Source organism: Orcinus orca, chromosome 15, assembly GCF_937001465.1.
Source record: "Orcinus orca chromosome 15, mOrcOrc1.1, whole genome shotgun sequence".
NCBI lineage: Eukaryota > Metazoa > Chordata > Mammalia > Artiodactyla > Delphinidae > Orcinus > Orcinus orca.
Window position 1 is genome coordinate 55,615,608 of NC_064573.1, and position 27,410 is coordinate 55,643,017.

The 27,410-nt window shown below is 40.2% G+C and overlaps 1 protein-coding gene, 1 long non-coding RNA gene and 1 pseudogene across 7 annotated transcripts in view; 1 reads left to right on the forward strand and 2 right to left on the reverse strand.

The window, feature by feature from the left end:
• Window positions 1-27,410, reverse strand: part of DLGAP1 (DLG associated protein 1) — an 833,306-nt gene that overhangs the window by 414,908 nt on the left and 390,988 nt on the right. The gene's annotated exons all lie outside the window — the stretch shown is intronic.
• Window positions 1-27,410, forward strand: part of LOC125961299 (uncharacterized) — a 196,062-nt gene that overhangs the window by 15,058 nt on the left and 153,594 nt on the right. The window lies entirely within an intron of this gene.
• On the reverse strand, window positions 11,714-15,747 carry LOC101271373 (PX domain-containing protein kinase-like protein; annotated as a pseudogene).

A 27,410-nucleotide genomic window follows, 5' to 3' on the forward strand; every position in this document is an offset into this window, starting at 1 on the left:
GTTTTGTCTGGGTGTATGCCCAGGAGTGGGATTGCTGGATCATATGGTAACTCTATTTTTAGTTTTTTGAGGAACCTCTATACTGTTTTCTGTAGTGGTTGCACCAATTTACATTCCCATCAACAGGAAATCACCAGTTGTTAACATCACTTTGATACTAAAGGCCTGGCTCCCCAGTCTCTTCACTGTGACATCCTGCCTCCCACAAAAATGCCTTATAACTTAGTAACTAACGAGTTAATACTGATTATGAGAGGCTCCAGCTAGGCAGAGATATTCTGGTTGGTTACTGGTTAGCTATTTTGAGTATCTCCTGCAAAAAGCATTTGTTTTCAGGTAGACCGGGTATTAGTTATTTTCTGGGAAGCAATCTGAATGTGCTGGCTTTGGGAATGAGGGCCTCTCCCTCCCTAGGGTTTATTTTCCTCATCTGTGAAATGGTGGGGTGCCTTGGCTCAGCTTTCAGACTGGGTTCCGGAGCTGCCTCGGGGGATTCAGCTGATGCTGGGAGCCTGGGCCCCACTTCAAGCAGAGACTCCTTTTTATCTGGCCTACTAATTGGGGTGCACTCGACCTTTTGTGTTTGTAGAAAGAATTTTTTTTTTTTTTTTGGCGTAACGCGGGCCTCTCACTGTTGGGGCCTCTCCCGTTGCGGGGCACGGGCTCTGGACGCGCAGGCTCAGTGGCCATGGCTCACGGGCCCAGCCGCTCCGTGGCATGTGGAATCTTCCCACACCGGGGCACGAACCTGTGTCCCCTGCATCGGCAGGCGGACTCTCAACCACTGCGCCACCAGGGAAGCCCGCAGAAAGAATTTTTGAAAAATTAGATTTTGCTGCTTAAAAAAATGGTTGAAAACCACTGACTTGAACGCTATTCTTTTTCATCGTATTTTAAAATTCTAAAATTCAATTATAACCATAATATTTTAAAAACTCTATAATAGCTAGTTCTTATATTGACCTCTGCCAGGTCTTGTTCCAAGTGCTTTGCGTATTTAAACTCAATCTATAGAACAACACTAGGTGCTAGTGTTTTAATTATCCTTGTAAGTGTCAAAGTTCAAAAAGTGTGTTCAGATACATTTATTTGCACTTTTATAATTTCCTTAGATACATTTGAGGTCATAATTTATTCAAAGGTGATAACCCTACAATGACTATTTAATGGAATATAAATCATAATATTTGTCCTGCCTTGACATACTTTGTATATGGAAGACTATGGAAAAACGCACTTCTGGGCTTCCCTCGTGGCGCAGTGGTTGAGACTCCGCCTGCCGATGCAGGGGACACGGGTTCGTGCCCCGGTCCGGGAAGATCCCACATGCCGCGGAGCGGCTGGGCCCGTGAGCCATGGCCGCTGAGCCTGCGCGTCCGGAGCCTGTGCTCTGCAACGGAAGAGGCCACAACAGTGAGGCCCGCATACCGCAAAAAAAAAAAAAAAAAAAAAAGCACTTCGTGATTGTTTCTAAAAATGACAAATTGAAGAGAAACTAGGGACGGCACATCTAGTCATGTGGTTCCACAATGAACAGGATAAATCAAGCCCAATAAGACAGTGCCTGGGGAAAACCCTTACTCTTTGCAGTTTCTACATGCCTAAAAACATGTTCATTGAAAAGTTCCTACTTAATTGGTTTACCTTCTTAGATTTGTTCCCTCTATTTTTAATGATAAAGCATTAAAAAAAAAAAAAAGATGTCTTGTTTGGAACACCCTTAGCCAAGCAGCTCTTTTGTGAAGTGGGGAAGTCTGGTAGCCCAGCTGGCTCCTTTGAACTGAAATGATAAGATCTATATTTTAAAGGTATAGATCTGTTAGCTTTTCTCCTCCTTCCCCCCCCCCCAAAATTGACATAAAAGCTACCTATTTTAATAAGGTCTCATTGTTAGTAAGTGGTACAACCTGTACAAATACACTGAACTATAAATACTGGCATCGAGAAATGTACAAACATTTAAAAAACAAACTTTCTTTGTAATAACTGTCAAGATTATTTAGCTAACACAGGTCCCTTGAAGACTTGTAAGACCTATTTGGAAAAGGTGTGAGAGAGTGTATGTACCCTGTAATCACAAGAGAACCCAGCAATATTAAGTCTGCCCCAATGTAGGTGGCGGTATCCAATTTTTAATTTTGCTCAGAACTGTTAGAAGAAAATCAAGTCAGTTTTGTGATTGGGTTGCTATAGGAAGGCCTTGCCCTTGACAGAAATGTACAAGCCCAATCAACTTGTTTGCATTTCTGCCAAGGATTTATCTTCAGAAGCAAGTAGATGAAGAGAGAAAGCTTGCTGGTACAAAGCCCACACACCTGGGACCCACTCAGTATAGCAGTGATGTAAGTGGGAATAAGATGGGAACCAACAGTGCAGGGGAAAGAGAAAGAAAAGGGGGTTGGAAACAAAATAAGATGAGGCTTCCTTTGCATAATGCAGAGGACTCTGAGGAAAGAAGGGAAAAAAAAGAATAAATTTTTATTCACTGATTGAATTTCAGGATATGCATTTTGAAAGTCATCAGCTTTAATCAGTTGCTTTCTTACAGAGCTTTGCCCATACTTGTGTGACAATATCATCAGTCATTTAATGAGCGTGTAATTAGAATGAAACCATAGAGATTTCCTTTTCTTTCGTCCTTTCAGGAGAGGTCAGAGGGAGCGGTAGGGGGACTTCCCTGGTGGCGCAGTGGTTAAGAATCCACCTGCCAATGCAGGGGACACGGGTTCCAGCCCTGGTCTGGGAAGATCCCACATGCCGCGGAGCAACTAAGCTCGTGAGCCACAACTACTGAGCCTGCATTTTAGAGCCCGCAAGCCACAACTACTGAAGCCCACGTGCCTAGAGCCCGTGCTCTGCAGCAAGAGAAGCCACCACGATGAGAAGCCCGTGCACTGCAACGAAGAGTAGCCCCCACTCGCCCCAACGCAGCCATAAATAAATTTTTTTAAAAATGAGGGGAGGTAGGGTAAGGAAGGGGTAGGATACAATGAGAGCCATATTTTATGAAAGTGACATGTTTTGCTTTGAATTTTTTTTCCTGCTGGAGTTTCAAATAGATTATAAGAAGGAAAGGAAACACTGAAAGTCAGCCAAACAAGGTGAGATTCCAATGGTCCAGTCAGGGGTGCTGAGTTGAGCTGGGGCTTTCATGGCAACTCCTTAGAGATACAGGAGGGAATGAATCCAGTCTCCCTTCTCTGGGGATCGCTGACTGAGCTCCCCAAACTCAAGGGGCACTGACTTCACTGAATCTACTCAAAAGCTTGTCACGGTGAGATGTTGAGAAGAAACAGTTCTAGGCTTTTCTAGCACAAACAGTGCTTCCTCTTGAATGGCACAAAAGATGGGAGGCATGCAGTAGGGAACAAAACGTTTGTCTAAAAGCCTGGCATGTGTAAGGAACCGTTTCCCTAAAATACTGTTTCTGCTTTGGTTTGACAAGAATGTGGGGAGTGAAGTAAAAAGCTCAGGGGGGAGCCAAGTTTCAGGAGTGAGACTGTCTTTATTGAGTCGGTCCCTTCAGTGGTCCTGTTTCTTCCCCATCTGCTGTGGCCACCCCTCTCCCTGTGGTCCACCCCTCCCTGCCAAGCTCTGGGTGGTCAAGTGAGGCACTGGTGGAGAGTAGAGGGTGGGAGGGCGGACAGAGGGTGGGTCTGTCTGGCGTGCTTCCTCCCAGCATCCGTGTGTCAGCAGTGGTTCCTCTAGGATGGCAGCTCCAGTGCTCTCAGGCTCCGGAAACACTCTTTCTTCCTTGTTTCCATCCCTTCACGCCTAGGGTGGGGACCACTTCCCACTGTGCTGATTTCTGGGTAATTCAGCCTCTCTGGTTGCTTTCTGTTAACCTGCCCACTGCTCTGTAAACAGCTGCTGCTTTAAATTCTCTCTTCAACCCTTTGAAGCCACATCTCTGTGCAATGGGATGCTGACAGATATGGTAAGACTAAAATTTTCTCCAACCTGACAGAAACCCTGGCGAGCTGCAATTTCTAGTTGCCAAAAGCCAGATGATGGCCATCACATGGAGAGGCGCAAAGCATTTACTGTTTATAAAAACCTCAAGACAAACAGGTTATAGAAATTCTAGGCACAATTTCAAAGTCAAAAAGATCTGAAGAAATGAATCAAAGTCAACTAGGATTAATTAATGATGCACTTTTATAATCACCTGAACTACCTGCTGTGAAATTATATATTCCAAAGAGACTTCAAGAATTGTTCAAAACGAAATAATGTGAACTCTCTAGAATAGTTTATTAAAATATAAGTCAAACCCATGATTCGAAGTATAGTTTCTATAATACTTAGATTCTAATATTCTAAATGAAAAAAAAGTGATTTGTTGCTTGAATATTAGAAAGTTCACATCATAGTAAAAGGTACTGGAACTGAGCAGTCTGCTTATTCTGCATCTGACATATAAATGATTATCTCATTATCACAGATTAAGGACTTATAGACTATGTCCAATACTCTTTGCGAAATGTACCGTCAAGTAACTGCTCACAAGAGCTTTATGCCCTTAAAAAAGACAAAAATATAATCTTAGAAACTGTATAAAGATTTTCATAGCTTCGGATTTTTAAGTTTTGACCCTATTCTTTTTGTAGGTAGTGGGTGGCTTTATGGGTTAATTAGTACTTTCAATCTTAGCCAAAAAAACGGAGAAACGATAGGGTTAGTTACTTACTATGCTTTTTTTGCTTGGAATTCAGCTGATTTTAATGGAATTGAAGATGTCACCAAAAGACTGTCACTAAGCTAAAGGGCTCAGGCTTTCAGCAAAACGTCTCTTCCAAGAGGTTGTGATGAATTTGCGTATTGTCCGTGTAACTTCAGAAAAGGAAGGGGAAACAAAGACATGCTTTTGTTGCTATTTATCTCATTAGCATTTGGTAGTTTGATCTGAGCTGTCCTTTCCAATCCCTAAGAGATCGTCGCCTTAACAGCACTGCCCCCTAGTGGTTGCCTGCTTTGGTGCAGCGTGAGTAAAGAAAATTGCAAGATTTTCAATATATATAACCGTATTTATCAGTGCATTGCTGTATGAGTGTGTAAGATATCTTTCTATGAGTTGGCTAGACATTTCTGTCCTGGTAAAAGATTAAAGCATGCTAAATTTTCATACATTTTTCCATAAATGAGTAAAAATAGAAGTTAAGATACCATTAAATTATTTCTGATTTAATAAACAGAGACACAAATTACCTAATATTTTTGGTTGCCTATTATGTCAAGTATGTAAAAAAGTCATTAAAATTGAACTATGAGCAAACGTTAAGTCAGTACCTATTCTGACATTTTATAGTACATTTATTCATTTAATGTCTAACTTTGGGGACAACAGTAAAGATGGAAGAGAGGATGGAAAGGATTTAAAATTTTCACATGTCTAATTTGGTTTTGTGTTATATTTTAATCAAGAAAATTATTTTAAATTAAGTTCTCATGAGCTATAGGAATGCTATTGGGAGGTTAAAGGACATAGTAAATTTTAAACCAAGGCTTTCTACTAGTATAGAGATAATAATTATGTATGTATATAGCTGACAAAACTGAGATAATAAGTTTTCAGTTTATTTAAAAATTAAAAATTTCAGGAGGAACAAATTATATATCAGTGTTTTGCATAGGGCAGTTCACATAGCACTGGTAATAAATTACTTTAGGCAATGCAAAGTTTTATAAGTTTTTAATTGTTATACATTTTTATGAGCAACAGTGAGAATATAACTGAGAAACCAAATCTATGATTTCAGATATTAATATTCATGACCTCTACATGAATTATAATGCTCAGGCACATACATTTGTGTTAAATTTGACTCTCGTTAAAATGGATTAGAAATATGAATTACAGTGATTCCAAAAGCCTGGATTTTGCTATTTCCGTTCTTCTGGTGCCATGTAACATGTTCCTTTGTCCAAGGTATTTCCTGTAAGCTGTAGTTACAACTAGAGCAAGGCTGTCCAAATAGAAATATAATATTAGCCATAAACATAATTTTATCTTTTATACACTTATTTTAACCATCGATGTACTTTTTTTTTTTTTTTTTTGCGGTACGCGGGCCTCTCACTGTTGTGGCCTCTCCCGTTGCGGAGCACAGGCTCCGGACGCGCAGGCTCAGCGGCCATGACTCACGGGCCCAGCCGCTCAGCGGCATGTGGGATCTTCCCGGACCGGGGCACGAACCCGTGTCCCCTGCATCGGCAGGCGGACTCTCAACCATTGTGCCACCAGGGAAGCCCCATCGATGTACTTTTAAATTTTATAATGACATTTAAAAAAGGAAAAGAATTAGCTGAAATTCATTTTAATATAATTTTTAAAAATCTAACATATGCAAATATTATTTTAGCTTGTAGTCAATACTAAATATTATTGAAGTAGTTTACATTCTTTTTTTCATACTAAGTTTTTGCCATCTGGTGTGTATTTTACATTTAAAGCACATCTCCATTTGGCTTCGGCACATTTCAAATGCTCGACAGCTCCACAGAACTAGTACTGAATAGTGATGTCATCAGATTAAGGTTCAGTTTTTGGTAAAAATATCCCATAGGTGGTGGGGTATACCTCCATCCAGAAGCACATGCCTGATGGCTTTTTGGTGATATCGGCAGTCAGTGATTACTATTGTCTGAACCTGATGATTCATTAAAGGTTGTAAAATGGTGGCACTGAAAATTTAAAATTCCTTCTTCATTTATTAGATGAAATACTTCTATGAAAAGAAACATCTCACCTACTACTTGGTTACTTGGAATAGTTTGTATAGAGAAAGCAGGATAAATATTTGATCTCTCCCCTTTATTTTCTATTTGTAATTTTTTAAATCGAAGTATAGTTGATTTACGATGTTGTGTTAATTTCTGTACAGCAAAGTGATTCAGTTATACATATATTCTTTTTCATATTCTTTTCCATTATGGTTTATCACAGGATATTGAATATAGTCCCCTGTGCTATACAGTAGGACCTTGTTGTTTACCCATCCTATACACTAGTTTGCATCTGCTAGCCCCAAACTCCCATTCCATCCCTCCTCCATCCTCCCATTCCATCCCTCCTCCATCCTCCCATTCCATCCCTCCTCCATCCTCCCTGATCTCTACTCTTTATGTGCTAGTTTGTAAAGTAATGATTTTGGTTTCCCTGCATTTTCAAGGATGGTCAGTAGTATTTTATTTTCATAGTAGCATTAGGAATACACGAAGTTTAGCACACTTGATGTGTTTCAACTTACTGCAGTTACTGTTTATTATTGTTTAACTTTTCTCACCTTTGGCTGCTGGGAGCTTCTTTAACTTAATATCAGCATTCTGATATCATCAAGGCTGCCTCTGATATTCTGATATCATCTTATGTATTTCCTGCCACAGATCTGTAATCAGCTGTTTCTTCAAGGAGCACTTGATTCCTTTTAGTAGAAAATGGTATGTGGAGACCATGATCTCAGTGTGTGAGATCGAGCACTTGTTTTTAAGTCTTTTCAGAGGACAAAGCTAGGAATTATTTAGTTTAGTAAAATAATGTGAATCATAAAATACTTCTTATTCAAATTTAGTAGTAGAGGATTTTCGTTTTTGCTGTGTACTTTCCTTACGTCAAATATTCAGGTTTTCAATGATATGAGTATAATTACCCATTTGCTTTTATCCATAATACACACACATGGTCTCAGAATAAATATTAAGATACCACCAAGAAAATGATGAAAATATCAGTGTAAGCTTCTCTGTAGTTGTTTTTGTCCTTATGGTAACATTCCACTCAGGACAAGAGTCAAATCTCTGTTTCAAAGACACTTGGAAGCGTCCTCCTGGTGTTGTTATGCCACCTGCTGGACATAAGGCTCAGCTGTCACATTTTGATGTTTAGAGATTGCTTTATGTTAAACTTAATTTTATAATTATGTAAATTTTTATATGATTCTAAAGTCAAATTTAGAAAACAAATCTAGTTTTTATTCTTATCCCCTCTTCCCCTCTGTCCTATTTCCTACCTCTGCCTTTTGGTTACTATTTTATTTTTAAATGCTCTGATTTATCCTTTCATTAAGGTTTATGTTTACTTATAACTATTAATTTTACATATGCACCTATATCATATATATTTTTATCCCCTTCCTCTTTATTAGACAAGTGTTAGCGTAATTTTCAGACTTTCCTTCATCTGAAAAAATTACATGTATTATTCCAAGTGGAGAAAAGTATACATATATAAAATATACATAAATAATGTATCAATATATTAACCTGGAGTGTTGGATTTTGCTTTGTTAAGTAATCTGAAAATCCTTTCTAAGAAATTGGTGAATTAAGCCCTTTTACATTTATTCATAGGATCTAGATGTTTGACATGTTAAAAGATCTTAAAAAATTTAAGATCTGAGCAAAAATTGATTCAAAAGGGCAGTGCCAAACTGGAACTTTCTAATAGCTCCACTGACGCAAGCCTGGGGAGAAAGTTACAGAGAAAAGGTGGAAGCAAAGTGAGGAAATCACTGATCAGCTGCAGCTTAAAGCCCAGTTGGCTCTTCGTGGTGGGTTGCCCTTAGGTCTCAATTTTGTAACCTGGAAGCATTTAAGGCTCAGGTTTTGGTTTGCTTACACAGGGTTCTATGGCATCAGGGCATGAGTCTAATGGCCTCCTTGTTTAATTTAACAGGCATCAGTTTTGTCACATTAATGTTATGTATATTTCCATAGATATAATATATACACGCACCCCTAATCTTATTGCTTTACATTCCTATTCTTTCACTGGATGGTCTTTACCAGTCTGATCCATGAACTGTTTGTTACTAAGCCATGGTATATGTACAGAAAGCAAAAGAACACATTTAGAAATGTTTAGGCAATCTGCCGTAAAGTCCAAGCATGTGACTGTGTATTTTACAAAAATAGCGGTTTGCCATTGTTTGGGGGGAAAACAAAAAACAAAAAGCAAACGAACAAAAAAACTACTGGTCCTTCCTGACCAGACCAATAGTTTGAGAAGTACTGGTCTACAATGTTTGCTTGCTCTCTCCCTTTTGCATATCTTTTTGTATTTAGAAAGGTTTGTGTTTCTTTGTTCCGATGCCTTTTTATTAATATTTTGACATGAGCTAATATGATGTATGAATTTACTAATATCTGTGTATGATACCTTTAATCCCCCTTTTACTACCTCCTCCTAACATCCTACTATGAAGGAAATTGACATTAGCTAGTGACCCCTTCTTCTCCGTTTCCCATTCCCCAGAATCTACTTTCAACGAATACCTTTTTCCTCCCCATTGATACCTGTGAGATAATCAGAGGGCTTCCTCTACGTCTCACATCCTCTTTCTCATCTACCCTCCATCCTTCGGCCATTTCCTCTTACACCCTCTCCCTTAGAACCTACAGGGACTCTAACTTGTACAAACAAATATACTGTATTTAGTGCTCACTACGACTACTACTGTTGATGTCTCTTCCATCATTTTGGCTGTCTGAAGCTTGTCCTCCAGGAAATTAACCAGGAAAGACTCATAGGAACTACACTCTGGGTTCTTAAGTGGGCGTAAGCAATTGTGACCATTACATTTAGAGATCAGCGTAGCTGGATATAAACTCCTGAGCTCAGGCTTCCTTTCCTTGTGCTTCTTAAACATTACCCTGTTGTCCTCTGGCATAAAGCACTGCTATTGCCAAGTCTGATGACCATTTCATTTTTTTTCTTTATAAGGGATATGAACCTTTAAATTTGGCACCAGAAAGAATTTTTCTTTTTATTTAAAGATCAATAGTTTTACTAGACTGTGTTTAGGTGCAGGGCCATTCTGGGTCCATTTTGCCAGGTATGTCCTTTCAATATGTAGTGCAAGTCTTTTTTTAATTTCAGAAAAATATTCTTGAATTATAATTGACAATATATGTTCTCTTTCATTACACGGATTCTCTTTTATAGGTACTTCTATGATACTAGATCTCCTTTCCTGTTGTCGATATAAGTATATATATAAGTATGTATATATATTTTATCTTTTTACTTAAAAGTTATTCTTTCCCATTCTGTTTTCCTTAAAGCAGTTTCTGTGGTGTTCATTCACTGCTTTGGTTGTTCTTATTTAGTCTTGAGATTTTAAAGTGAATTTTTCTTTCCTCTCTAACATTTTCCCAAATTTTATAGACTTGCTTTTCAAGTCTGTGTTTTCTCTAATTAGCATCTTTTTAAAAAATTCTGGGTTATGCTGTTCTTTCAAGGCTCCAATCATTTATTTCCCTTTTATTTAGCTTGACGTGAATTACTAGATTGTCAATTTTTGGTCGGCCTGTCTTGCCAGCATGCGTTTCATGTCTGTAGGGACATTATTGTGTTTCACAGTCCATTTTCCCTTGTGGCTTTGACGGCAATTGTTTTCTGTACTAATGTTTAAGTGGCATGAGTTTCCTTTACTCTTAGGAGGGAAGGTGGGATCAGGAGAGCTTCCTGGCTTCGCAGCTCTAGCATCCTGCATCTGTTTTGGGAAGCGTTCACAATGACAGCCTTACAATGTCTGGTATCTACGCGTTCCCCCCCCCCCCAAGCTTTTATCTGGATCTTCTCTTGCTCGTGTCTCCTTTGCCCCTATTGTCTCTTTCCCGCTCAATACGGATTCCATCCCCAGCATTCTCTCCTCATTGTGGGGCTTTGTCTCAGAGGGGACGTTGGTTACGTCTGTTACGGGTCTCTGTTGAGGGTCCATGGGGCCCAGGCTGCTCCAGCACCACCCACAGTGGTGCTCTGTGTTCACCCACAGACTGGAGCCAACAAGACTCTACAGGCTCCTGGGGCCACAGGAGGCCCTTTTGCCTCCTTCTTTCTGTTTCCTGTAACACGCATATCTTAACGTCACCAGTCATTGATTCCAGTCCACACATATACTGGGGCTACACAGGGATATGTTTTCCCACCACTTGACTGTAGATGTGGCCTGTGAGGTTTTGCGTTTGCTCTCCTAGTTGCTCTGTTTGCATGGGGTGACTTGGGGAGCTCAAAAATGATGCCATCTTGCTGCCATTTTCCAGATAACTGTTAAAAAGACTGAAAGTTTGGAGGCTTCTGTTTTACGTGGTTAGTGAGCATCTCTACGCCTTTGTCTATGGTAACGGTCTTTCTGGCGCGCTACACTGTTTCATCATCCTGGTCGCGTCATCAGCCACGCATGTGAACACTCGAATCTTCAGCAGTGAAATCTCCGCAGTTCGGGGATCCGTTGACGTCTTTTCACACTGCCAGGACCCTATCTAATGTCCCCTCTCCAGCCTGGGAAGAATCCCACTGTGGTCCCGAGTGTCCTGGATGCTGACACAGGCCAGTAGAACACGGTTGCTCTTCAGAAGTGTCCCTTCATGATCAGCGGGCCTTGGACAGTAGGAAACACCTCTTCTTCCTTTCCTTCCCCAACAGGGTATTAGCAATGATTCCTTTTTTTTTTTTTAATTGAAGTATAGTTGATTTATAATGTTGTGTTAATTTCTGCTGTACAGCAAATTGACTCATTTATATATATACATATTCTTTTTCATATCTTTTCCATTATGGTTTATCTCAGGATACTGAATCTAGTTCCCTGTGCTATACAGCAGGACTTTATTGTTTATCTATTTTACATATAATAGTTTGCATCTGCTAATCCCAAACTCCCAATCCTTCCCTCTCCCACCTCCCTCCCCCTTGGCAACCAGAAGTCTATTCTCTATTGTCTATGATTCTGTTTCTGTTTCATAGATAGGTTCATTTGTGTCATATTTTAGATTCCACAAATAAGTGATATCATATATTTGTCTTTGTCTTTCTGACTGACTTCACTTAGTATAATAATCTCTAGTTGCATCCATGTTGCTGCAAATAGCATTATTTCATTTTTTATGGCTGAGTAATATTCCTTTGTGTATATATGCCACATCTTCTTTATCCATTCATCTGTCAATGGACATTTAGGTTGTTTCCCTGTCTTGGCTATCGTGAATAGTGCTGCTATGAACACAGAGGTGCATATATCGTTTAGAATTATGGTTTTGTCTGGATATATGCCGAGGAGTGGGATCGCTGGATCATGTCGCAACTCTATTTTTAGTTTTCTGAGGAACCTCCATACTGTTTTCCACAGTGGCTGCACCAACTTACATTCTCACCAACCGTGTATGAGGGTTCCCTTTTCTCCACATTTGTTATTTGTAGACTTTTTTTTTTTGTGACATGGTTTACTTTAATAAAAAATACAGCTGAACATTTATCACAGATTCTATGAAACTATACACAATGACATTCTCTCTGCATAGTAACCAGCACTGATGTGCGTAACTTGAATTTTTAGATGGATTATTTATAATCCTTTAAAGTGCAATTTATTTAAGGGTTTAAGCCAATCACAGGATAAAGGATCTTTCTAATAAATGAGTAACATTAAAAAGATGATATATTTGGATAAATCTTTCAAAAATCAGAACTCATTTTGCCAAATGTACTTGTGTTGTAATAATAACACCCTCCCCTGGCAAACCCCAAACTTGACTTAATTGCTGATGATTAAGAAGATTCTCTAAAGAGCTTTTTCTGATGTTAACATTTGTCTGTTCGATACATACTAACTAAAGTGAACTAAGAGTCTAGAGTAGTTCCTTTAGCCCTGAGTTCTATAACCACAATGGAGTTCCTGTTTGAACGTAAGAGACTGTTATGAACTTTCCCCGTTCTATTTGAGGGGAAAATGAAGAACTCAGTTGCTTCTCTGACTCTCAGCGGCATAACTGTGCTTTGGGCTACAGTGTTAATGTCTAGGATGAAATTAAGGTAGCAAGAATGGGTGTCATCTAAGAAATAACCAGAAAATGCTTTAGAATAGAGAAATGAACTCTGAGAGGAACATTTCTAGGAGCTGTCTGACAGGACAGGAGGGATTGCAACACGAAGGCCATTCACTGCTGTGACTGTATGTTGTCATTGTTTTTGTTTTTTGTCCATTTCCTTCTGTTGGTGGAAATAACTGATTCCAATATGCTGCTGCCACCAAAAGATGACGAACAAGATTCCTTTTCAACAGTAACAAAGGAGCAAACTATTTCGTAAGGCAGCAATGCTAGCCTGACTTTACTTGAAGACTATTTCCCTCTTGAAAAGCCCCTTACGTGAGCATCTGCAAAGTCGTATGTTGCTGTACTGGCTCAGCAATTATTCATCCAGAAAGAGGGTACTTTAGGGGTTGGAGGTGGAGGGGAAAAAAAAGAACTTTTCCCTCCAGGTGTACACACAAAGCTTTAGCCGATCCTAGGAGTGCTATGATCACAGGTTTCGGTTTTCCTCAAAGTTCTTCTTCGGAAATTCTGGATGGAGCTGAGTAAGGCCCCTTGGCTCACGCCATTCACAGCCTGGGGTAGAAGCTGTGTGGGTGCCTCTGTGCTCTCAGGAGGCAAGGGAGCTGCTGGTGGTAGAGGGGGAGGTAATGCGGGCATCCCTGCCGTGGAGGGTGGAGTCGGTGATGATGGGGATGTGAGAGGTGAGCTGGCCCCAGATCCTGCTGAATTATTGGAGTTGCTGTATTTTGCTGAAGGCTCTTCACTGTTTTCAACAGCAGATCGTTTTGACTTCTTTCAAGCTATAATCTCCCTCTGTTTTCTTTCTTCTTCAGATCCATGGTGAGGCTGAGCTCTCATCAGTCTTTGATGCTGGTGGACCTGTTTCTGTTCGTCAATTAGCCTCTTTTCTATACATTCTTTGGCAACGCTCGATGCCTCTTTTAACTTTGTGGGGATCTTAAACCGTGGCTTTTCCGAGGTAGTTGGCAGAACATCACTGAATAATGGCATCTGTAAGAGCCAGGAAAGGGTGGACCTACCACCTTGACAGGCTTCACCAGACAGCGTAGACTCCAACACGGCCACCACAGCCATAGACAGTGCAGGAGAGCAGGAGTCTACAGGCACCGAGTCTGGCGGCCGTCATCTCATACAGCAAGTGGCCAAAGCAGTGGACGTCCACACTCTCCAATGTACTGATTTTCCTGAATTGTGAGAAATAAGATTGGTAGAAAGAAGGAAGGCCCAACAGGGAATTCTCAAGGTCCAGCAGCCAGCAAGTGTCCCCTTCCAGCATCACGTTGGAAGCATGAAGATGCCCGTAAGGGAATCCCTTGTCATGGAGAAACCTTAGTACCTCTAATATTTGTCGCCCGTATGTTTCGATTTGCTGGAGTTCAAGGCCTTGAATCTTCTTAGGGTTGCAGTAGTCCCTTAGGAATGGGTCTTTTGGTGGATCAAGTCCTTCAAAGTTCCTTTTTCATTAAACATTCTAATTAGCAATGCTGAGGATTTGTTAGCTGTGGCAAAGGTAACATGATGGATGTAAGGGTGCAAACAGGATGGCAAAGTTTGACTAGACACTGAAAATCTTTATCTGACAGATACTAGTCAGGACCAAGGTCAGCCCAGCTTAACACTAGCCACTTCTTTGGCTGATTTTTACTCTTCATCAAGAAATACTTCTTCCTTTTCCTCCAACCTGTGTATTTCAGTGGTTCCACCACCTCCCACTTTGGTTCTGATTGGAAGAATGTGGAAACCTGTTGTAAGGCAATCTCAGTATAGTTTGCAGAATAGTTGTTTGGATCTAAAGATGTCTTACCCAGCTCACAATGAGACAAGATATGATTTGTGGTGATAATGTTGAGATAGTTCTGAAGACCTTTCTGCCTCTCAGCTATGAATTCACGATCCGTGTTACCAATCCGTTTTTTGGGAGGAAGAGGTAGACTTAGGCCTGCAATCTGCTGTTCAGCAAATCAAAGTCACTGTATCTCCTAACAATCTGTTGGCTGTTTTCTACAGAAATTCCTCTTTGTACCCAAATGATATATTCCATGTGGGATGGCAGGCTCTGGCTCACCTCCATGGCTGCTGTCAGCAGCACCGTGCTGTCCAGCAGGACCTTGCTGGCTGGTGGCTTCTCCATGAAGGCCATCCTGGAATGCCCATCCCCCAATGCCTCGGGACCAGGGCCAGGTCCAGAGGCACTGACTCCCATCACTTGCCGGGATCTGCTGCAGCCCAGACTTTTTAACGATGGCCATTCTCGCTGGCCTGAGGTGACACCTCGTTCTAATTTTGATTTGCATTTCTCTAATAATTAGCAGTGTTGAGCATCTTTTCATGTGCCTATTGGCCATCTGTATTTCCTCTTTGGAGAAATGTCCATTTAGGTCTTCTGCCCGTTTCTCTATTGGATTGTTTGCTTTTTCTGTTGTTGAATTGTATGAGCTGTTTGTGTATTTTGGAGATTAAGCCCTTGTTGGTTGCATCATTTACAAATATTTTCTCCCATTCTGTAGGTTGTGTTTTCATTTAGTTTATGGTTTCCTTTGGTGGGAGCACTGATTCTCAATGAGGGTGGTAGAGGATGAGGCTTAGAGAAGTTTGACCCCAGTGGGAAGACAGAAAGATGAGGAAATGCATTGGAAGCATTCAGTAGTTGGACAGAAAGCTTCCCAAGGGATTCTATTAGGCATCTGTTAGGGTTGTGTTTGGAGTCTCTACCCTGGGTGGTGGAGAGAGAGAGAGGATGCCCTAAGAATTAGCGCTGGGTCCAGACGCCTTGGGCAGAGAAATGGGAAGACAACGACGTTTTTTTTTTTTTTACATCTTTATTGGAGTAAAATTGCTTTACAATGGTGTGTTAGTTTCTGCTTTATAACAAAGTGAATCAGTTATACATATACATATCTTCTCATATCTCTTCCCTCTTACGTCTCCCTCCCTCCCACCCTCCCTATCCCACCCCTCCAGGCGGTCACAAAGCACTGAGCTGATCTCCCTGTGCTATGCGGCTGCTTCCCACTAGCTATCTATTTTACGTTTGGTAGTGTGTATATGTCCATGCCTCTCTCTCGCTTTGTCACAGCTTACCCTTCCCCCTCCCCATATCCTCAAGTCCGTTCTCTAGTAGGTCTGTGTCTTTAGTCCTGTCTTACCCCTAGGTTTTTCATGACATTTTTTTTCTTAAATTCCATATATATGTGTTAGCATACGGTATTTGTCTTTCTCTTTCTGACTTACTTCACTCTGTATGACAGACTCTAGGTCTATCCACCTCATTACAAATAGCTCAATTTCATTTCTTTTTATGGCTGAGTAATATTCCTTTGTATATATGTGCCCAATCTTCTTTATCCATTCATCTGATGATGGACACTTAGGTTGTTTCCATCTCCTGGCTATTGTAAATAGAGCTGCAATGAACATTTTGCTACATGACTCTTTTTGAATTATGGTTTTCTCAGGTGATATGCCCAGTAGTGGGATTGCTGGGTCATATGGTAGTTCTATTTTTAGTTTTTTAAGGAAACTCCATACTGTTCTCCATAGTGGCTGTACCACTTCACATTCCCACCAGCAGTGCAAGAGTGTTCCCTTTTCTCCACACCCTCTCCAGCATTTATTGTTTGTAGATTTTTTGATGATGGCCATTCTGACTGGTGTGAGATGGTATCTCATTGTAGTTTTGATTTGCATTTCTCTAATGATTAATGATGTTGAGCATTGTTTCATGTGTTTGTTGGCAGTCTGTGTATCTTCTTTGGAGAAATGTCTATTTAGGTCTTCTGCCCATTTTTGGATTGGGTTGTTTGTTTTTTTGTTATTGAGCTGCATGAGCTGCTTATAAATTTTGGAGATTAATCCTTTGTCAGTAGCTTCATTTGCAAATGTTCTCTCCCATTCTGAGGGTTGTCTTTTGGTCTTGTTTATGGTTTCCTTTGCTGTGCAAAAGCTTTGAAGTTTCATTAGGTCCCATTTGTTTTTTTTGTTTTTCTTTCCATTTCTCTAGGAGGTGGGTCAAAAAGGATCTTGCTGTGATTTATGTCATAAAGTGTCCTGCCTATGTTTTCCTCTAAGAGTTTGATAGTGTCTGGCCCTTACATTTAGGTCTTTAATCCATTTTGAGCTATTTTTGTGTATGGTGTTAGGGAGTGATCTAATCTCATACTTTTACATGTAGCTGTCCAGTTTTCCCAGCACCACTTATTGAAGAGGCTGTCCTTTCTCCACTGTACATTCCTGCCTCCTTTATCAAAGATAAGGTGACCATATGTGCCTGGGTTTACCTCTGGACTTTGTATCCTGTTCCACTGATCTATCTGTTTTTGTGCCAGTACCATACTTTCTTGATTACTGTAGCTTTGTAGTATAGTCTGAAGTCAGGGAGCCTGATTTCTCCAGCTCCGTTTTTCTTTCTCAAGATTGCTTTGGCTATTCGGGGTCTTTTGTGTTTCCATACAAATTGTGATTTTTTTTGTTCTAGTTCTGTGAAAAATGCCAGTGGTAGTTTGATAGTGATTGCATTGAATCTGTAGATTGCTTTGGGTAGTAGAGTCATTTTCAAAATGTTGATTCTTCCAATCCAAGAACATGGTATATCTCTCCATCTATTTGTATCATCTTTAATTTATTTCATCAGTGTCTTATAATTTTCTGCATACAGGTCTTTTGTCTCCTTAGGTAGGTTTATTCCTAGGTATTTTATTCTTTTTGTTGCAGTGGTATATTTGAGTGTTTTCTTGATTTCACTTTCAGATTTTTCATCATTAGTGTATAAGAATGCCAGAGATTTCTGTGCATTAATTTTGTGTCCTGCTACTTTACCAAATTCACTGATTAGCTCTAGTAGTTTTCTGGTAGCACCTTTAGGATTCTCTATGTATAGTATCATGTCATCTGCAAACAGTGACAGCTTTACTTCTTCTTTTCCGATTTGGATTCCTTTTATTTCCTTTTCTCCTCTGATTGCTGTGGCTAAAACTTCCAAAACTATGTTGAGTAAGAGTGGTGAGAGTGGGCAACCTTGTCTTGTTCCTGATCTTAGTGGAAATGCTTTCAGTTTTTCACCATTGAGAATGAGGTTGGCTGTGGGTTTGTCATATATGGCCTTTATTATGTTGAGGAAAGTTCCCTCTATGCCTACTTTCTGCAGGGTTTTTATCATAAATGGGTGTTTAATTTTGTCGAAAGCTTTCTCTGCATCTATTGAGATGATCATATGTTTTTTCTCCTTCTATTTGTTAATATGGTGTATCATGTTGATTGATTTGCATATACTGAAGAATCCTTACTTTCCTGGAATAAACCCCACTTGATCATGGTGTATGATCCTGTTAATGTGCTGTTGGATTCTGTTTGCTAGTATTTTGTTGAGGAATTTTGCATCTATGATCATCAGTGATATTGGCCTGTAGTTTTCTTTCCTTGTAACATCTTTGTCTGGTTTTGGTATCAAGGTGATGGTGGCCTTGTAGAATGAGTTTGGGAGTGCTCCTCCCTCTGCTATACTTTGGAAGAGTTTGAGAAAGATAGGTGTTAGCTCTTTTCTAAATGTTGGATGGAATTTGCCTGTGAAGCCATCTGGTCCTGGGCTTTTGTTTGTTGGAAGATTTTTAATCACAGTTTCAATTTCAGTGCTTGTGATTGGTCTGTTCATATTTTCTCTTTGTCCATTTCTTCCAGGTTGTCCATTTTATTGGCATAGAGTTGCTTGTGGTAATCTCTCATGATCTTTTGTATTTCTGCAGTGTCAGTTGTTACTTCTCCTTTTTAGTTCTAATTCTATTGATTTCAGTCTTCTCCCTTTTTTTCTTGATGAGTCTGGCTAACGGTTTATCAATTTTGTTTATCTTCTCAAAGAACCAGCTTTTAGTTTTATTGATCTTTGCTATCGTTTCCTTCATTTCTTTTTCATTTATTTCTGATCTGATTTTTATGATTTCTTTCCTTCTGCTAACTGTGGGGTTTTTTTTTGTTCTTCTTTCTCTAATTGCTTGAGGTGCAAGGTTAGGTTGTTTATTTGAGATGTTTCCTGTTTCTTAAGGTAGGATTGTATTGCTATAAACTTCCCTCTTAGAACTGCTTTTGCTGCATCCTATAGGTTTTGGGTCGTCGTGCCTACATTGTCATTTGTTTCCAGGTATTTTTTAATTTCCTCTTTGATTTCTTCAGTGATCGCTTCGTTATTAAGTAGTGTATTGTTTAGCCTCCATGTGTTTGTATTTTTTACAGATCTTTTCCTGTAATTGATATCTAGTCTCACAGCGTTGTGGTCGGAAAAGATACTTGATACAATTTCAATTTTCTTAAATTTACCAAGGCTTGACTTGGGACCCAAGATATGATCTATCCTGGAGAATGTTCCATGAGCACTTGAGGAAAATGTGTATTCTGTTGTTTTTGGATGGAATGTCCTATAAATATCAATTAAGTCCATCTTGTTTAATGTATCATTTAAAGCTTGTGTTTCCTTATTGATTTTCATTTTGGATGATCTGTCCTTTGGTAAAAGTGGAGTGTTAAAGTCCCCTACTATGAATGTGTTACTGTCGATTTCCCCTTTTATGGCTGTTAGTATTTGCCTTATGTATTGAGGTGCTCCTATGTTGGGTGCATAAATATTTACAATTGTTATATCTTCCTCTTGGATCGATCCCTTGATCATTATGTAGTGTGCTTCTTTGTCTCTTCTAATAGTCTTTATTTTAAAGTCTATTTTGTCTGATATGAGAATTGGTACTCCAGCTTTCTTTCAGTTTCCATTTGCATGGAATATCTTTTTCCATCCCCTTACTTTCAGTCTGTATGTGTCTCTAGGTCGGAAGTGGGTCTCTTGTAGACAGCATATATATGGGTCTTGACAATGACTCTTAAGAGATAGAAAAAAAGAAAGAAAGAAAAAAGTAGCCAAAGGATCTAATTTCTTAGGGGGTACATTTTCTTCTTGTTCAGGCAGGTTAAGATTGGAAGCAGATTTATCTTCAGGGCATTTAAGTTATCCCTGCTTAATGTTCAGCTTAGAAACTCTTTCAACTTGAAAAAAAAATTTCATTTTACAGATATTGACACAAACAGGCATCCAATGTGAACGTTTGAAAGACATGACATTTTGTGTGAATGTGTTTCTATCAAAGACAAACTGATGGTATCAAATCTGTTGCTGTTTTAGTAGAGGAGAGAAGAAGAGAGGCAAAGAGGTTGGAGAGAGGGATGTCAGAGGTACAGACAAAATTCCCAACAGGAGGACAGGGACCAGCCAGCAGACACTGGAATGGGTCATCAGCTCTTCCAGTTTCATCAATGCTTTCATCTTCATTTGTTCACAGTTAAAGGGTGTGTGGGTGTGTCCGTGTTCCGCGTGGGTGCGTCTGTGTTCGGTGTGGGTGCCGGTGCTGGCACAGCCTCAGGCTCTGGGAAGGAAGTCCAGCAAGGACTGGGTAACAGGGTCTAAAGGTGGAGAAGTTCAAAGAACTGACAGCCTGATTGGAGTCCCAGCGGATGATTTAAGAGCTTAAGAGCATTGAATATTCCGGATGAATTTTGAGGAATCCACAGAAATTCCAGGGTATTTAACTTAAGGTCATATCATAATTAAAGAATTCTTATATATGGCTCGAGCGGTATGGTTCAAATAAGTAGACTTGTCTGCCTTAAGCAAGATTTGTCACATTGACTTCGGAGAGAGAGGCAGCTTTCTATTTCTGAGCCACTTATGTGTTCTCTGTTTCAGATGCTGTTTCTTTCATCATTAAAGAAGGATCAATGGACTTGAGGTAATTGAAACTCTATTTTCCTCTCTATGGTATTAATATTTTTTGAATCTTTTTGTCTTGTTTCCTGGGTATCATGGATGGAGCAGGTAGGTTAATAGTGAAAAGCTAGGAGGACTTCCCTCCTCCTCAGTAACCCCTTTTTCCCTTCTAGCCTTGTTAGCCTGTTCTTCACAGAGGGTAACGTGAATATTCTCCAAGTCCTGCCCTCAGCCAATGTTAATGTTCTGTTGTTAGCCCTGAAATATACATCAATTAGATTACCAGAATACTCACTGATCCCTACTGTGAAAAAAACAAAAAAAGGTAAACCATATGAGTCAGAAAAGGAAAAAGAGTGAGTCACTAAAAGGAAGGTGTTTCTGGTCTACTAATTTTGGCTACACAGCATAGGACAACCAGCGTGGGAAAGATTTTCAGCTTTCATCAAAATAACCTACATAAAATCACTAAGAGATCAAGCTGGAACTAAGGGGGCATATTTTTAAAGTTAAAACGTTAGCGTTGAGCTTGCATAAATGGAAGGTGGCTGTGACGGTGCATTAACCTTTTGCCTCAGGCATTTCTTTCTGTATTATGGTTCCAAAAAAGTCAAGAGTCTGCTCAACAGACTCTTTGGGTCTCTAACTGCTCAAGCAATTGGGTGTGTGTGCGTGCGCGCATGTGCTTGTTGTTGGGTGGGGTGTGCTGGATTGCGAAGGCATAGTGGGAAGCTGGCAGGTGGCTTTGAAATATAGACAGACATTCCCTACAACCTTAATCCTTCCCTACTTTGGAATATCTGTGGTTCACGGGCTCCATTCTTCCCACCTTGCTCCTCCATCGTGACTTACTGTTCTTAGCGTCTTTGTCATTCAATCAGGATTTCTCTAGAGCAGATACCAGACCCTCTAGTGGCACTCAGTGGATCCCAGGGTAGATTTTGCCTGTTAGAAACATTATGCATATTTTAGTTCCCTAGTCAAATACAAACGAAACAGGAGGGAGTGATGGAAACTTACAGAAACTTAGGAGCCCGATGGCTTCCTTTTGTACACTGGCTTGTCAAACATTTGAACCTGTATCATCATGTCTGTTTACTTAAACCTAAGTCTAAAATTGGATTCAGGTTTTTCCTCTAAACGTTCATTCTTCTGAGTTATGTTTTGTTGATACCATATTCCACAACCCCTCAGTTTTCCTGGGTTTTTTTCCCCATGTATTTACTTGATTCAGTCATTTATTCAACAAATACCTACTCCATTCTCATGCTGTGAGTCAAGATACTGGGTACTCTGGGTGGGGCAGTGAACATCAGCATGTTCTCAAGACTTTACGATGCAGCGGACTTCTGTTTGCCTACTCTCTCCCTTCTGTCCACGCCTCTATGACTATCAGTGTATCTTTGTGTCTCGTTTCTTCCTTGTCATCCCTGCTTAGCCACTCGGACAGGGATCCCCCTCCATCATGCCTGGTCCACAGCAATCCACTGCTCACTGCCTTCTCTAAAACTCAGAGCATCCATAATCCAGTTCCTAATATCTGACCTGTTCCAATAGTTCTCAACCCTAGATGTGCATCAAGTTCTATTGGTGATTTTCCTTGGTCATTTGTTTTCAACACAGATGTCCAGGAAGCACCTGGAAAGTAGGTGAGTCAGTAAAGTTCCCCTTGGAGCTGATGTGGAGCCAGGTTGGAAAAGACGTACTCTCTTGTCACTTACCTAAACCTTCACCTTGTGCAGGCTAAACAGATCTAAAATCACCATTCTTCAAAACTGTCACACACACCCCTGCCTCTGGCTCTTCATTCTACTCTGAAGCTAATGTTTCTCCTTTTATCAGAGCCCTAAATTTCTTGCTCCAAGTCCTAATGGCAAATGCCATGCCACATTCGTCTTTGACTTTCCCAACAATTAGGAATTGTTTATTGAATGTGAAGGGTGGCAGAATATGCCACCCTAAAATATGCCTCATTGGTGTAAGGCTAACTTCGAGCTAAAAATGCAAATGCAGGGAAAGGTTTTCTCTGAATTCCCCGACATACAGATCCTCCCAAAGGAACTCAACTCTCATCCATCCCTTCCTGGGAGTTTCATCACCCAGGGAAGACTGACTCTTAACATAGAAGCGGACACTAGAAGTCCCCATCACAGCCAGACAAGCTCTGTCACAACCATCATATCTCCCATCTACCCTTCCAAGGCCCCATCCATCTTTCCTAAAAATCATTCACTCTCCTTGAAGTGGCCTACATCCCCCTTCCACTTCCCCTATTAAGAAGGTATGGTATATAAATGCTCAAATCTCACATCTCTTTTGGGTATTCACTTTTTTTTCCCCTGTGATGCCCCCATGGATATAACATTAAAAGTTAGTGCATTTGTGCTCTATTTACAATAGCCAGGACATGGAAGCGACCTAAGTGTCCATCAACAGATGAATGGATAAAGAAGATGTGGCACATGTATACAATGGAATATTACTCAGCCATGAAAAGAAACAAAATTGAGTTATTTGTGGTGAGGTGGATGGACCTAGAGTCTGTCATACAGAGTGAAGTAAGTCAGAAAGAGAAAAATACTGTATGCTAACACATATACATGGAATCTTAAAAAAAAAAAAAAAAGTCATGAAGAGCCTAGGGGCAAGATGGGAATAAAGACACAGACGTACTAGAGAATGGACTGGAGGATATGGGGAGGGGGGAAGGGTACGCTGGGAAGAAGTGAGAGAGTGGCATGGACATATATACACTACCAAACGTAAAATAGACAGCTAATGGGAAGCAGCCACATAGCACAGGGAGATCAGCTCGGTGCTTTGTGACCACCTAGAGGGGTGGGATAGAGAGGGTGGGAGGGAGGGAGACACAAGGGGGAAGAGATATGGGGACATATGTATATGTATAACTGATTCACTTTGTTATAAAGCAGAAACGAACACACCATTGTAAAGCAATTATACTCCAGTAAAGATGTTAAAAAAAAAAAAAAGTGCATTTGTATACTTTTTCTCCTGTTAGTCTGTGTTGTTAGTTTATTTCGTAGACCCAGCTATTGAACCTGGAAGAGTAGAGGGAAAGTCTTTCTAGCATACACATGCATGACTCAGCTTTAATCCCCACCCCCCATATTTAAGTCTCCATACTTCAGGTTTTAAGTCTTCAGCAGCCTCTTTAAAAAATTTTTATTTTATTTTTTAATAAATTTATTTATTTATGGCTGAATTGGGTCTTTGTTGCTGTGCGCGGGCTTCTCTCAAGTTGTGTTGAGCAGGGGCTACTCTTTGTTGGGGTGCACGGGCTTCTCATTGCAGTGTCTTCTCTTGTTGCGGAGCACGGGCTCTAGGTGCATGGGCTTCAGTAGTTGTGGCCCGCAGGCTCTAGAGTGCAGGCTCAGTAGTTGTGGCTTAGCTGCTCCACGGCATGTGGAATCTTCCTGGACCAGGCCTTGAACCCATGTCCTCTGTGCTGGCAGGCGGATTCTTAACCACTGTGCCACCAGGGAAGTCCAAAATTTCTATTTTATATTGGGGTAAAGTTGATTAACAATGTTGTGTTAGTTTCAGATTACAGCAAGGTGATTCAGTTATACATACACATGTCTCTATTCTTCTTCAAATTCTCTTCCCATTTAGGTTATTACAAATATTGAGCAGAGTTCCACGTGCTACACAGTAGGTCCTTGTTGGTTATTTTATATATAGCAGTGTGTATATGTTAATCCCAACCTCGTAATTTATCCCTCCCCCCAACCTTTCCCCTTTGGTAACCATACGTTTGTTTTCTAAGTTTGTGCGTCTGCTTCTGTTTTGTAAATAAGTTCATTTGTATCTTTTTAAGATTTCACGTAAGCAATATCATATAACATTTGTATTTCTCTGATTTACTTCAGTTAGTATGATAATCTCCAGGTCCATCCATATTGCTGCAAATGGCATTATTTCATTCTTTTTTATGGCTGAGTAATATTCCACTGTATACACATACCCCATCTTCTTTATTCATTCCTCTGTCAATGGACATTTAGGTTGCTTCCATGTCTTGGCTACTGTAAGTAGGCTGCAGTGAACACTGGGATACATGTATCCTTTTGAACCATGGTCTGCTCCAGATTTATGCCCAGGAGTGGGATTGCTGGGTCAGATGGTAGTTCTGGTTTTAGTTTTTTAAGGAACCTCCATATTGTTCTCTGTAGTGGCTGTACTGATTTACATTCCTGCCAACAGTGTAGAGGAGTTCCCTTTTCCTGGCACCCTCTCCAGCATTTATTGTTTGTAGATTTTTTTGATGATGGCCATTCTGACTGGTGGGAGGTGATATCGCATTTTAGTTCTGATTTGAATTTCTCTAATAATTAGTGATGTTGAGCATCTTTTCATGTGCCTCTTGGCCATCTGTATGTCTTCTTTGGAGAAATGTCTATTTAGGTCTTATGCCCATTTTCTGATTGGGTTGCTTGTTTTCGTTTTGATATATATTTTTTATTTTTATTTATTTATTTTTTGCAGTATGCAGGCCTCTCACTGTTGTGGCCTCTCCCGTTGTGGAGCGCAGGCTCCAGACACGCAGGCCCAGCGGCCATGGCTCACGGGCCCAGCCGCTCTGCGGCATGTGGGATCTTCCTGGACCGGGGCACAAACCCATGTCCCCTGCATTGGCAGGTGGACTCTCAACCACTGCGCCACCAGGGAAGCCCTCATTTTGATATTGAACTGCATGAGCTGTTTGTAGATTTTGAAGATTAATCCCATCAGTTGGATCATTTGCAAATATTTTCTCCCATTCTGTGGGTTGTGTTTTAGTTTTGTTTATGGTTTCCTTTGCTGTGCAAAAGATTTTCAGTTTAATTACATCCCACTTGTTTATTTGTATTTCCATTACTCTAGGAGATGGATCAAAAGGGACATTGCTGTGATATATGTCAAAGAATGTTCTTCCTATGTTTTCATCTAAGACTTTTATAGATTTGCTGTAGAGTCTGTTATGTGGCAGCTGCATGGTGGCCTAGAGGGGAGGATGGCAGCCTGCAGCCTCCAGCCCCCCAGCTGTGCTCCTGCCCCTCTCCCCCCACCATTTCACCACATTCTCCTCTTCTCAGTCTCTCTTCCTTCTCCTGCCAGAGTTCATTTTTCGAAAACAATTGTATCATGACAGGATTCACTCCCCACCCCAGAAGAAGCCTGTGATGGTGGCCAGGGATTACAGATAAAGAACAATTCCAAGGTGATGCCCAAGACCTCTTAAAATCTGGATCCCATCTTCTGTTTCAGTATCATCTCTCTGTCATTTCTTCACAAGCAAAAGATGGTCCCATTATCTAGGTACTGCTCTCAGAATGCACCTTGCGTCTGTGACATCCATATGCCCTTATGGTACTGCTCCTTTTAGAACGCCTTGCCCCCTATGTTCATCTGGAGAAACCTCACTCACCTTAGGGCTGGTTCACAGGGCTGGTTCACATGTAATCTCTGAACAATGCCTTCCCTGAGCTTCTAGACAGAAGACAATTATTCACTCCTCTCTGCACCTGTAGTCCTTTGTACTTACCTCTTATTGACTGCGCTGGCATTCCTGTGTGCCTTGGTCTTTTCTGCTAGACCCTGAGAGCCTAGAGGCCAAGAAATGCATTGATTCCACAGATTGTTTTGAATAGTACGAACATTTTAACATTAATTCTTTCAATCCATGAGCACACATTTATTTTTGTCTTCAAGTTCTTGCATCAAGATCTTATCATTTTTGGTGTACAGGTCTTTTACCTCCTTGGTTAAATTTATTCTTAGGTAAATGTAAATGGCACTGTATCCTTACTTTCTTACTAGTGTACAGAAATGCAACATATTTTTGTACATTGATTTTGTATCCTGCAATTTTACTGAATTTATAAGTTCTAACAGACTTTTGATAGTCTTTAGGGTTTTTTATATGTGTTCACTTTTTCTATTGAAATGAATTCTATTTAATTCTTAAATATAGTGTTTTACTACATTAACTGCCCTAGACTATTTATTCTAGAGATTCCATTCCAACTCTATATGTATTGGGATTTTTTTGCCTAGTTGTTCTGGCTAGGACTTACAAACTATGTTAAATGTAAGTGATGAGAGTGGGCATCCTTGTCTTTTCTTGATCTTAGAGAAAAATCTTTCAGCTTTTTTCACTGTTATATTAGCTGTGTGCTTATCATATGTGGCCTTTATGATGTTCATGTATGTTTCCTCTATACCCACTGTGTTGAGAGTTTTTATCATAAATGGATATTGAATTCTGTCAAATGCTTTTTCTGTCTCTGTTGAAATGATCATATGATTTTTATGTTTCATTCTGTTAATGTGGTGTATCACATTGATTAATTTGCAGATGTTGACCCATCCTTGCATTCCTGGAATAAATACCACTTGATCAGTGTATGACCCTTTTAATGTATCTTTTTGTTTTTACTAGTAAATACACCTTTTGTTATTTATTTATTTTTAAACATCTTTATTGGAGTATAACTGCTTTCCATTGTTGTGTTAGTTTCTGCTGTATAACAAAGTGAATCAGCTATACGTATACATCTATCCCTATATCCCCTCCCTCCCACAGCTGTAGGTGGTCACAAAGCACTGAACTGATCTCCCTGTGCTATGCAGCTGCTTCCCACTAGCTGTCTATTTTATGTTTGGTAGTGTATATATGTCCATGCCACTCTCTCACTTCATCCCAGCTTAACTTTCCCCCTCCCTGTGTCCTCAAGTCCATGTTCTACACCTGCATCTTTATTCCTGTCAGGCCCCGAGGTTCTTCAGAACCACTTTTTTTTTAGATTCCATATATATGCGTTACCATATG